Here is an 11778-nt window from a genome sequence, read left to right as displayed (position 1 = left end):
GCTTGGACTCCAGATTGCGCACGCGCCATTCTTCTCGCCCTTCGGCGCACGCGCCAGTCTCCACGCAGTGAGGCCACAGCAGAATCCCATTCGCCCTGAATGCTGGGTAAGAACCCTGCCATTGACAGTCCAGCCAGCTTCAATAATCAGTTAACTTATATCATCCTCTTGTAAATGCTGAAAAAAGGACCAATGCGTAAAATCTCTCCACCAGAGTGCTGGTCTGAATGTAATTAACGGCTGAGCAAACACCTATAGTTGGATAAAGGCAAAATATGGCGGGTGCTGAAATCTGAAACAAAAACAGAAAATGTTGCAAAATCTCAGATCTCACAGCATCTGTGGAGAGAGTACAGATGTGGAGATGCCGGCGATGGAATGGGGTAAACACAATAAGAAGTCTCACAACGCCAGCCGTGTTGTGAGACTTCTTACTGAGAGAGAATAGAGCCAACATTTTGGGGGTCATCCAACATTTTCTGGTTTTGTATCTACAATTAGATGTGAATTTAGTGCAGTTGCAGAAGTAAGAGTGAACAAGTGAGTCTCATCCCCCCCAGCCTCCCAACCCACTCCACATACCGAAAATTGAAAAGGACCAATTTACAAATATGATAAATTAATTGATACGGAAAGGAAGGTGTGTAGGAATGTCACCATAATTTTGTTCCAGCTGTAATTAACTGCAGAACAAACATGCACTGTTAGAGGTGAACTTACTGGAGTCTCAACAGATAGCATAAACAAGTGATTTTTCTCAGCATATATGGGACACTTAAGCGATGACTTATCAGTAAGAATGCACTGCATTCACAATGAAACATGTTCAACCCAAAATCAATTTGTGTGGCAACTTACTGAATAACAACTGGGCTGGCAAATTTTGGTCAGTATTTCATTGTCACAAAGGATTTCAAAACAGAACTATGGTAGGAATATAAGTAGAAGCAGGAATACAGCGAGTCTACTTGGCCTGAGGTGGTCTCGAACTCCTGCCTTTTAGTTGGTCGATAAATTTACCAATGAAATATGCCAGCTGCTTGGGTTCAGTGCTTTCTCCACTGGGTTCAGTTCTCCGACTCGATGTTGTGCAAAATATTGTGATCTGCAAGAGTCATATTAGATTTGAAAAGTTAACTGTTTTTTGCTTCACATTTGTAGCCAGAAATGCTGAGAACTTCCAACACTTTGTTTTTATTATAACATGAATTCTTGACTTCATCATACACGTGAAGACAATAAATAGGAGCAGGAGTGAACCTATCACCCCATCAAACCTGCTACATTATTCAACACCATCGGGCTTCAACTCCATTTTCCCACCAACTCCCCGTATCCCTGATTTCCCCAAGAGATGAGAAACCTGTCTATCCCAGCCTGTAATGTGTTCAATGATGGAGTATCCATAATTGTTTGGTGCCCCCAAATGGATTTTCCAGATTATGAATTTTATTCTGGTCTCTACCACACAGATCAAATATACAGCGAATACTTGAAACCCGCAAGCCTGTCTTTATCTGGAAGTCAAATGCTTTTTGTATGATTGTCCCAGGCTCCTTAAACTCATCAGTCTGCAATTTTGATTCTCAACTTTAAGTGATATATTTTAAACATTTTTGTTAAAAAGTGTCAACAACTGTATTAAAACTCAGAACTGTTCCACAAACATATTAAACCTTCAGAGAATAAATAGCACAGTCATTTTCAAGTGTGAACTTAAAGTTGCTGTTTCACTTTAGTCAGGAAAGGATTACAGTGTGACACTGATCTCTGGTCTGATGGATGTTTCCAATAATCCCTGTTGTTCTTCCTGACTCTGAATGGGGCGGCATGGTGGTACAGCATTTAGCACTGCTCCCTCACAATGCCAGGGACCTGGGATCTATGCAGGCCTCAAGTGTTAAAGTTAAAAGTTTATTTATTAGTCACAAGCAGATTTACATTTACTGTGAAAATCCCCAAGTTGCCACACACCGGCACATGTTTGGGTACACTGAGAGAGAATTTAGCAGTGATTGTCTGTGTGAAGTTTGCACATTCTCCTTATGTCTGCATGTATTTCCTTTGGTTCTGGTTTACTCCAAACATGTGTGTGTTAGGTGTGTATGTGGTTTAGCCATGCTAAATTGACCTTTAGTGTCAAGCAACTTCCCACTGCTTCAGCAAAGCAGCCAGCAAATTAAGGACCCACATGCATCCCGGACATTCTCTCTTCCACCACCTTCCTTTGGGAAAAAGATATAAAAGTCTGCGGTCATGTACCAACCAACTCAAAAACAGCTTCTTCCCTGCTACTGTCAGATTTTTGAATGGACTTATCTTGCATTGTCATCTTTCTACATTCTGCACTCTCTCATTTCCTTCTCTATGAATGGTGTGTTTTATCTGTATAGTGCACAAGAAACATTACTTTTCACTGTATGTTAATACATATGACAATAATACATCAAATCGAAGGGATTATCAAGGTAAATATATGGATTATCAGAATAAATATATGTGGTTACAGGGATAGGGCCTGGATGGGATTGTTTTTGCTGCAGGCTTGGAGGGCCGAATGGCCTCCTCCTGCATTGTAGGGGTTCTATACCTATGAACACATCTGTAAAGTTCCATGTCCAAGACGTCTGAATGATGGAAGAGAGCAGCAGGGACCTTTTACACACCTCAGGATTAACCCACACATGAACTTTACTGTTGGTGAAGAGAGATAAGAAAGACGAAAATGCTGTTTTCCCCTCTCAGTGTGACCCTGAAGGACTGCATCCAGACCGAAGTTCTGTTCCTGCCGTTTGAGCTTCCCTCTTGTCCTTTCTGAGCTCCAGCCTGGTCATGTTAAACACTCAGTTGGGAAAGATAAACATCTACAAAATGTGTTTAAAACTAAGCTGATTTATTTCACATCTATCCAGAATATTAAAGTCCAGCCCAGTTGCAGGGATTATACAAACAGTTCACAGAATGTGCACTTTGATTCCTGGTGTGGAGGGATTGTTTTATGGGAAACACTAAACAAGTTTGGTCTCTACTCATTGGAATTTCGAAGAAGGACAGGTGATCACATGGAAACATACCAGATTCTGCAGGGGCTTGACAGGATAAATGCTGAGGGGATGTTTCACCTCATGGGGAGAGGTCGCCCTCTGAGCTGAAAATTTTTGGGTAAGATCAGTGTGAATAAGCTGATCACTGATGTGCTGAAGGGCATTTTATTTAAATTTCTGAGGAAGTGGATTTTTAAACACTGAGGAAATTTCAGCAAATTTCACTGCAATCACATTGAAGATTCAGTAAATGACTCTCCTGGCATCATTGGACCAGCCCCAGAGGGGGTCTGCTAAAAAGATAGAAAGCATGCAGAGTGGCAAGAAGCCACATAGAACAGGGGATGCAGCTACAGGTGTCATTCATTCACTCACCTGTCCCAATTTATACAAGAGTTGGGAGAGGAATAGTAGTTCCTCTGAGATTCGAACCCAGGTTGTTGGATTCACACACACAGCCCAAAAAACTGCCCTCGACCATCACCGTCAGCTCTCTGCCAATCAGATAATGTTGGATACATTTGTCAAATTTCCTTTGATTCCCTCAGTGGTGTTGCATAACAACCCATTGTCACACTTGCTGTTTCTGCCACCTTGAATGAAAGAGGTCAAATGCTTTGATTGAATATTTGCCGCCTCTTCGTACATTATGGGTTCTGTGGTGTAATGGTGAGCATTCTAGACTATGTATCCAGTGCTCCAAGTTCAAATTTCTGTGGAACCTTGGTTTTCCATACGTAGAGCAGTACAGCACAGTACAGGCCCTTCGGATCTCAGTGTTGTGTTGAGCTACGTCCAAACCCAAGATCAAGCTATCCCACTCTCTGTCATTCTGGTGTGCTCCATGTGCCTATCCAATAACCACTTGAAAGTTCCTAACGTATCCGACTCCACTATCACAGTAGGCATTGCATTCCACACCCCAACCACTCTCTGAGTGAAGAATCTACCTCGGACATCCCTCCTATATCTCCCGCCATGAACCTTATAGTTATGCCTCCTAGTAACAGCTACATCCACCCTAGGAATAGTCTCTGCACATCCACTCTATTTATCCCCCTCGTCATCTTATGAACCTCCATGTCACCTCTCATCCTCCTCCGCTCTAAAAAGAAAAGCCCCAGCTCCCTCAACCTTTCGTCATAAGATCTACCCTCCAAACCGGGCAGCATGCTGGTAATTCTCCTCTGCGCTCTCTCCAATGCTTCGACATCCTTCTTATAGTGAGGTGACCAGAACTGCACACAATATTCCAAATGCGGTCTCACCAAGGTCCAGTATAGTTGCAGCATAACCCCACGGCTCTGAAATTGAAACCCTCTGTTAATAAAAGCTAACACACTATAAGCCTTCTTCACGGCTCTATCCACCTGAGTGGCATAGTTTTTCTTTGCTTATGATTGATTTGCTGACTGACATTTCACTTAAATTTCTTACAAATTATGAATGGAGAGGATAATTTGTCAGCCAGTTCAACTGCTATTACAATGCAGGTCAAATGGGATGAAGGAGTATAATATCAAGGGTAAGACTCTTAGCAGTGTAGAGGATCAGAAGGACCTTGGGGTCCAGGTCCATAGGACTCTTAAATCTGCCTTGCAGGTAGAGGATGTGGTAAAGAAGGCATATGGTGTACTGGCCTTCATCAATCGAGCGATTGAGTTTAGGAGTCGGGAGATAGTGCTGCAGCTTTATAAGACCCTAGTCAGACCCCACTTGGAGTACTGTGCTCAATTCTGGTCCCCTTGTTACAGAAAGGATGTGGAAGCCATAGAAAGGGTGCAGAGGAGATTTACAAGGATGTTGCCTGGATTGGGTGGCATGCCTTATGAGGAAACATTGAGAGAGCTCGGTCTTTTCTCCTTGGAGAGACGGAGGATGAGGGGTGACCTGATAGAGGTGTATGAGATGTTGCGAGGTACAGATCAGGTGGATTCTCAGAGGCTTTTTCCCAGGGCTGGAATGGTCAGTATGAGAGGACACAGGTTTAAGGTGCTGGGGAGTAGGTACAGAGGAGATGTCAGGGGTAAGTTTTTCACTCAGAGGCTGGTGGATGAGTGGAATCAGCTACCGTCTGTAGTGGTGGAGGCAAATTTGGTAGGGACTTTTCAGAGACTTCTGGATGAGCACATGGGACTTAATAGGATTGAGGGTTATAGGTAAGCCTAGTGGGTAGGGATATGATCGGCGCAATTTGTGGGCCGAAGGGCCTGTTTGTGCTGTAGTTTTTCTATGTCCTATGACTCTAATGCACATTGCTGAGCTTCTGGGGCCAAATACCTGCAACATCAGTGTTTCTTCAAACTTCCTCACAATTTCAGACTTCTCAACGGGATTACCTCTCATTCTAAACTTCAGAGAGAAAATACTAGTCCAACTGAATTGCTCCTTCCAGGACAACAGCCTCATCACAGGAATAAATCCAGTTGTCCTTGTTTACACACAGACAGTGAGAAAGTAGAAGGCGCAAAGAGCAAACAGTGATTGATGCACAGAGAGACTGAGAAAAACTGATACAGGTATAGAGCGACAAAGAGAGACAGAGAGTGGGGCAGACATGCACAACCATACTGCAGAATCATTACAGTGCAGAAGAAGGCCATTCAGCCCATCAACCAAAATCCCCAACCCTAGCTAGACACGAAGGGGAAATGTAGCATGGTCAATCTACCTAAATTGCAAACCTTTGGACTTTTATCTGGTGCTTGAGACTTCTTACTGTGCCCACCCCAATCTAACGCCGGCATCTCCACATCATGATTATACACACAGCAGTTTTATGAATGCACAAGCATGGGGGTTCCCTGAATTGGCAAATGGGGGTAAAGTGGATTTCCACAAGTGGGGTCACCTTTTGAAGCTGTCGATTTACTTGTGAGCGTGTTATGTTGATAGAATCCATGTATGTGTGTGCTCAGGTTCTCAAACCAAACCTCATGTAAACCAAACCCGCTGTGTGCATGGGAAATAAACCAACAAACTCAATGGCATGGCCTTTCAGAAAAACAGCTAAATGAGGGGTCATCCAAGATTTAAACCCAGAACCTCTTGCAAGGTTGTGGACTTTAATACCCAAAGCAAGAATCATACCCGAGACCAACAATCCACTAAAAGGAAGACCCATTCAAATAATTACTTTTCCATTGTCATCCAAAGCTGATCAGACCTCTGCAGTGAAAAGTGAAAGTGCTGAAAAAACACAGGAAGTCAGGCTGTGTGTGTGCACAGGGAAAGAAAGCTCAACTTTCACCTCCACGATCCTTAATTTAAACTAGAAATGGTTAGAATTGTAGGAAGTTTCAAACAAGTGATATCCAGGAGAGAGGAAATAAAACAAAATCCAATGAGGTGGAAGTCAGGAGAGGTTAAGTGGGAGAAACAAAAAAAAATCACAAAGTGATTACACCATAGAATCAGGCCAGTCCAAAATTCTTTACAGCACTCACGTGTGCTATGGATAAAGGGGAATTTGTGGATGTACTGGACATAGATTGCAAATCTGCAACTTCAATGTGGTTGGTGGGTTTTGAAAATGAAAATTTAACTTAGGAACATAGGAACCAAGATCAGAAGTAGGCAAATTTGGCTGGAGCCCGCTCCAGCATTCAATCAGTTCATGGCTGAACTTTCCCTGGTCTCAAATCCATGTCCCCACCAGTTCCCTTATCTGCTTATTCATTTTGTACTCAAAATATATCTGTCTCCTTCTTCAAACCTTTTAATGATTCAGACTCCATGTACTGTGGGGCAGTGATTTCCACAAATCCACAACCGGCAGTGATAACTAGTTCCTCAACATCTCAGTTTTAAGTCTATTCCTCGCAACCTAAAAATGTGACAGTAGATCTGACAAATGGCCATCTAGACTTGAAACGTTGGTTCTCTTCTTTCCCCACAGATGCTGTCAGTTCAGTTGAGATTCTCTAGTATTTTCTGTTTTTTTTTCAGATTCCAGTTTCTGACGTATTTTGACTTTACATCATAGTTCATAGAACACTGCAGTGTAGAAAGAGGCCCTTCGGCCCATCGAGTCTGCACCACCCAGGCTCTACCCCCATATCCCTACATATTATACCCACTAATCCCTCTAACCTACACATCCCTGACACTAAGAGACAATTTCTTAGCATGACCAATCAACCTAATCCGCACATTTTTGGACTGTGGGAGGAAACCAGAGCACCCAGAGGAAACCCACACAGACGCGGGGAGAACGTGCAAACTCCACACAGACAGTGACCCGAGCTGGGAATTGAACCATAGAGCTGTGAAGCAGCATTGTTAACCATTGCGCTACCGTGCCGCCCCGTCTTTAAATGCATGTGATCTTTTGTTCTTGATTGCCCAATAAGAATAAACATTTGGTCCACATTTATTCTATCAATCCCTTATAGAATTGTATATACTTCGATCACTTCAGCATCCTATGGGATGATTTCACCTCAGTGTCAATTTCATGTCCCTGTGAACTTAATTGGTGTTAATAGCTGCAGAAAGCACCTATGTTCCATCCAAACAGGGCATTTTAAAGGAGAATCTTGCCTTGATGAAAATGATCAGAAATGAAAATAGTGAGCAATAATTCAAAAAACACAGTTCACCAGCGGCCCTGGTAGTCCAGTGGTTTGTGTTCAGCACTCCCACAGTGGTGTTTGCTTTCAATTCCTGCTCAGGAATGGAAAATTATTTGCTCTCAGCAAACCACTAATAATGATCTGATGAAAACAGATCTATTAGAATCAGCCAAGTGAGGTTTGCAAGTTTACATCACAGTTGGAAATGTTACATGTGCAACTCTTTCAAGAACAAACATAGAAAGAGAAGGACAGTGATGGTCTACAAAGCACGGACAATAGAGAGGGCGATGCAAGGTAAAATCTGTGTTGTAATTGGTCAGATTTTACCATTTACACTGTCAGTGAATTATGAAACTTTCCCATCACCCTATAACGAAAAGCATTTGTAAAAGTTTCTGTCTGGTTTCGAACCATAGGAAGCAAAAGTGATAACTGTAGTGGAATGTTTGTTGTATGTTGTCATTGGCTGGAACACATCACTGGTGTTGATGCCATTTTGCAGGAGAAAGTTGGTAGTGAAAGTAGTCTGGCATGAAAATTAAAATAACAAAAGCAGGATTGATAAAGCAACTTGCAATTGTCAGTTATTGTCTGGTAAAACATAAAAAACACAACCTTGCCTCGTATCCTGAAGTGAAGACCCTGAGCAAATTCAACAGGAAGTTTTCTTGTCATTTCTGGCAGGAGATTGGGAACCAGACGAGGTTCAGGACAGTTCAAGTGGTGCAAGTTCTTCACTGGAGCTCACTGTGTTTTGCCTGGAGATCATTTCTGTCTGTTGCACAGTTCAGGATGAATTGATTCAGTGAAGGAGTAAGCTCCTATTGGCCATTCCCAACTCCATTGCTTCTAATGTATTTCAGTAACAATATCAGTCATTGCATGATTATCGTATATGTTTGGTTGTGGTAGCATAATGGTCGAAGGCCTGGATTAAGGTTCCAGTCTCTGTGGAGCCGTGGGTTTGAATCCAGCAGCTCCAGACTAGATCTAAATTTGGGTCCCTGTAGCTGAAGTCTAACAGCTCAGACTGAATGCAGGAGTGTGCGCCATGTCATTTTTGGCAGGAATAACAAGGACAGACATTACCAATGTAAATAGTTGTTGGGGTAACGAAATGTGTCTGTAAGGAGTGGAGTTTCTTCTATTGAGATCACACGTGAGAACACAGGAAATAACCAACATGACTACAAATATTGAGACTGTATTTCCAGCCCATAGGTTAAGATGATGGACTGAAATTCTCTAACAGAATTTCAAATTGTCACGTACGCTTCCCATCCCAATCCTCATTGTGACCATGTCTTTCGTGAAAGTTATTTTAAATAAAGCAATGGGTACAGGGAAGTTGATCAACTTGTTGTAAATCTGTCACATCAGGATTTGGTGCCCTGGTCCCCAGGTTGGATTTCCAGTCACAGAGGGAATAACTTTTAATTTAATTTTTCATTAAATGAAAACAGATTTCACAGCGTCTGTGCAGGAAGCAACAAGATTAGTATTGCAGCTGGATGAATTGTATCAGGGCTGGAAAAGTCAGAGATGCAACATTAACAATAAGCTCTGAAGAAGAATCACACAGCAGACATACTTCATTTAAAGTAGCAGACACACAAGTAAAATTCTGCTGCTTTCAAGGTGCAACTTTTAACTTCCTGCCCCCAATCTCAGACATTTCCACATCCGTCAAGTATCTTAAAAATACAGCCTGCACCAGAGTCTACTGATAATGATGCAGTTACCGCAATTGGCTCCATTGCTCAGTGGTTAAAGCAGCGGTCTTGTAAACCAGAAGTCATGTGTTCAATTTTTTGCAGGAACCTGTGGTTAGAATTTAGCTGATGGTAGCGTTACAGAATATCCCTCATGGAACACACAGCACAGTTGGGAGTTGAACCCACACCTTCGCAGTTACGAGGAGCCTAAGTCCAGAGCCCTGGGCCTCTTAGCCGCACTACTCTTGAATATCTTCCCATATCTTAGAAACACCCAAGGATTTTCTTCCACCTGTTCCATTTCTGACTTTTCTAGCTCTACTGAATGAACATCCAGCTGGAAGATTCACTCTATTTCTTATTCCACAAATGCTGCCTGATCGGATTTAATTCAATGAGGAATTCAGTTTTATTGTGCCAGTTCATGCAGCGGTAAGAAAGAGTTACTTTCTGGCCAGTGATTGAATCCAAGCAACAGTGATGAAAGCGTTGAATCCTAACCACTAGACCAGCACGGAAGCTGACAGTGACATGGCCAATCAGCGGATCAACATCACTTCAGCCATTGCCTTCCTTCTGTTCCATTATACAATTGGCAGTTTTCCCATGAAATATACTCAATTTAATTCTACCTACTGTCAAGTCCATGGTCATGAAAACATTGACTTTATACCACTGGATACCCGGGTTCTGCCATCACTAGTTCAATGTTGCCTTGTCCAGCACTCGTTATGTCAGGACTAGAGGGCACAGCCTCAAGTTAAGGGGGAGGGGGGCAGTTTGGATCAGAGTTGAGGAGGAACTTCTTCACTCAAAGGGTGGTGAATCTCTGGAATTCTCTTCCCATTGAAGTGGTGGGGGCTACCTCGCTGAATAAATTTAAGTCACGGGTAGATAGTTTTCTAATAGACAGGGAAATTAAGGGTTATGGGGAGAAAGCAGAAAAGTGGAACTGATCCACTTCAGATCAGCCATGATCTTATTGAATGGTGGGGCAGGCTCAAAGGGCTAGATGGCCTACTCCTGCTCCTATTTCTTATGTTCTTAATCCTGCCTTGTTTTCAATCACAAACTTTTCCTTTTGTTTTGAAAATGTGTTGGTTCGCTTTGCAGTGCTGTGTTTCTGTGGCATTGTGAGGACCAACGTAATCTCACACATGGCCGTCAAGGAAGGATTGGACAGGCTGAACATGTTTTCGCTGGGGAATAAGGGAAATCCTGATCTGATTGTGACCTTTCAGATGGGTGACAGGATCAACAAATGAAACGTATTTCCACTCATGAATGAAACTGAAAAGCATAAGAAAGTGTGTTTCTCTGTCTCTACACTCAACATTAGATCAACTGAGCATTTATGGCATTTCCTATTGTTATTTCAGATGTCCAGGACCTGCAGTATTTCATTTTTATTTACCTGGAGAGTATTATGAATGTGGAAGCCATCACAAGAGGGATTGAGTTCCATGAATAAATTGGAAACACGGTGACAAATTTTCACCATGACAACAATGCTCACCAGCTGAAAGGGGAAAGAGATTCACTGTGTCATCCCATTTACTGACACAACAGCGCAGTCACACCAGAGACCATTCACATTCTGAGCATGTGCAAAGGGATTTATTCAGTTTCTCCAACTATTAACATTTCAGTTTTAAAAGTTTAAATGATTTGATCTACTTGATCTGACTGATCTACAGTCAGTGTATTCTTATTGTCAAGACATAGTTTAAATGTGCCACCTCAAGAGAAAAATAATCACTTGTGCATGGCACCAGCTGAGACTCCCATGAGTTCAAATTACACTGTAGAGGTTTGTTCTGCTGTTTATTACACCCAGGACAGAACTAAGGCACCTGTGCACTTTTGGTTGGTGCGTTAGTTATTTTGATAATTTTGTACTTTGATCCTATGATTGCAAAGAATATTTTTATATTGGACAACAGCATCCTTCAATGGTAGGCACGGTGGGCAACACAGTGGTCAGCACTACTGCCTCACAGCTCTGGGTTCGATTCCCAGCTTAGGTCATTGTCTGTGTGGAGTTTGCACATCCTCCCCATTTCTGTGTGGGTTTCCTCCAGGTGCTCCGATTTCCTCCCACAGTTCAAAGATGTGCGGTTAAGCTGATTGGCCGTGCTAAAATTGCCCCTTAGTGTACTGGGATGCATAGGTTAGAGGGATTAGTGGGGTAAATATGTGGGGCTACGGGGATAGGGTGGGATTGCTTATCGGTGCAGACTCGACGGTCCGAATGACCTCCTTCTGCAGCGTAGGGATTCTATGATGATATGGCTATCTTCCCCAGCATTCCCAGTAAACAAGAACAGTTCCTCCTTTCGTGCCCGCTGGGCACCACAGGGGCTGGGGTGCGTTATAGACCCTGAAAATCACATTTTGATTTGATGTGTCTTAAGTTTCCTTTGTACTTCTGTTTTCGTTTGG

This window comes from Carcharhinus amblyrhynchos, unplaced genomic scaffold, assembly GCF_965287045.1.
Source record: "Carcharhinus amblyrhynchos unplaced genomic scaffold, sCarAmb.v2.hapA scaffold_39, whole genome shotgun sequence".
Lineage (NCBI taxonomy): Eukaryota > Metazoa > Chordata > Chondrichthyes > Carcharhiniformes > Carcharhinidae > Carcharhinus > Carcharhinus amblyrhynchos.
The sequence above is the reverse complement of the archived record's forward strand: the minus strand, read 5'-3'. Positions refer to the sequence as shown.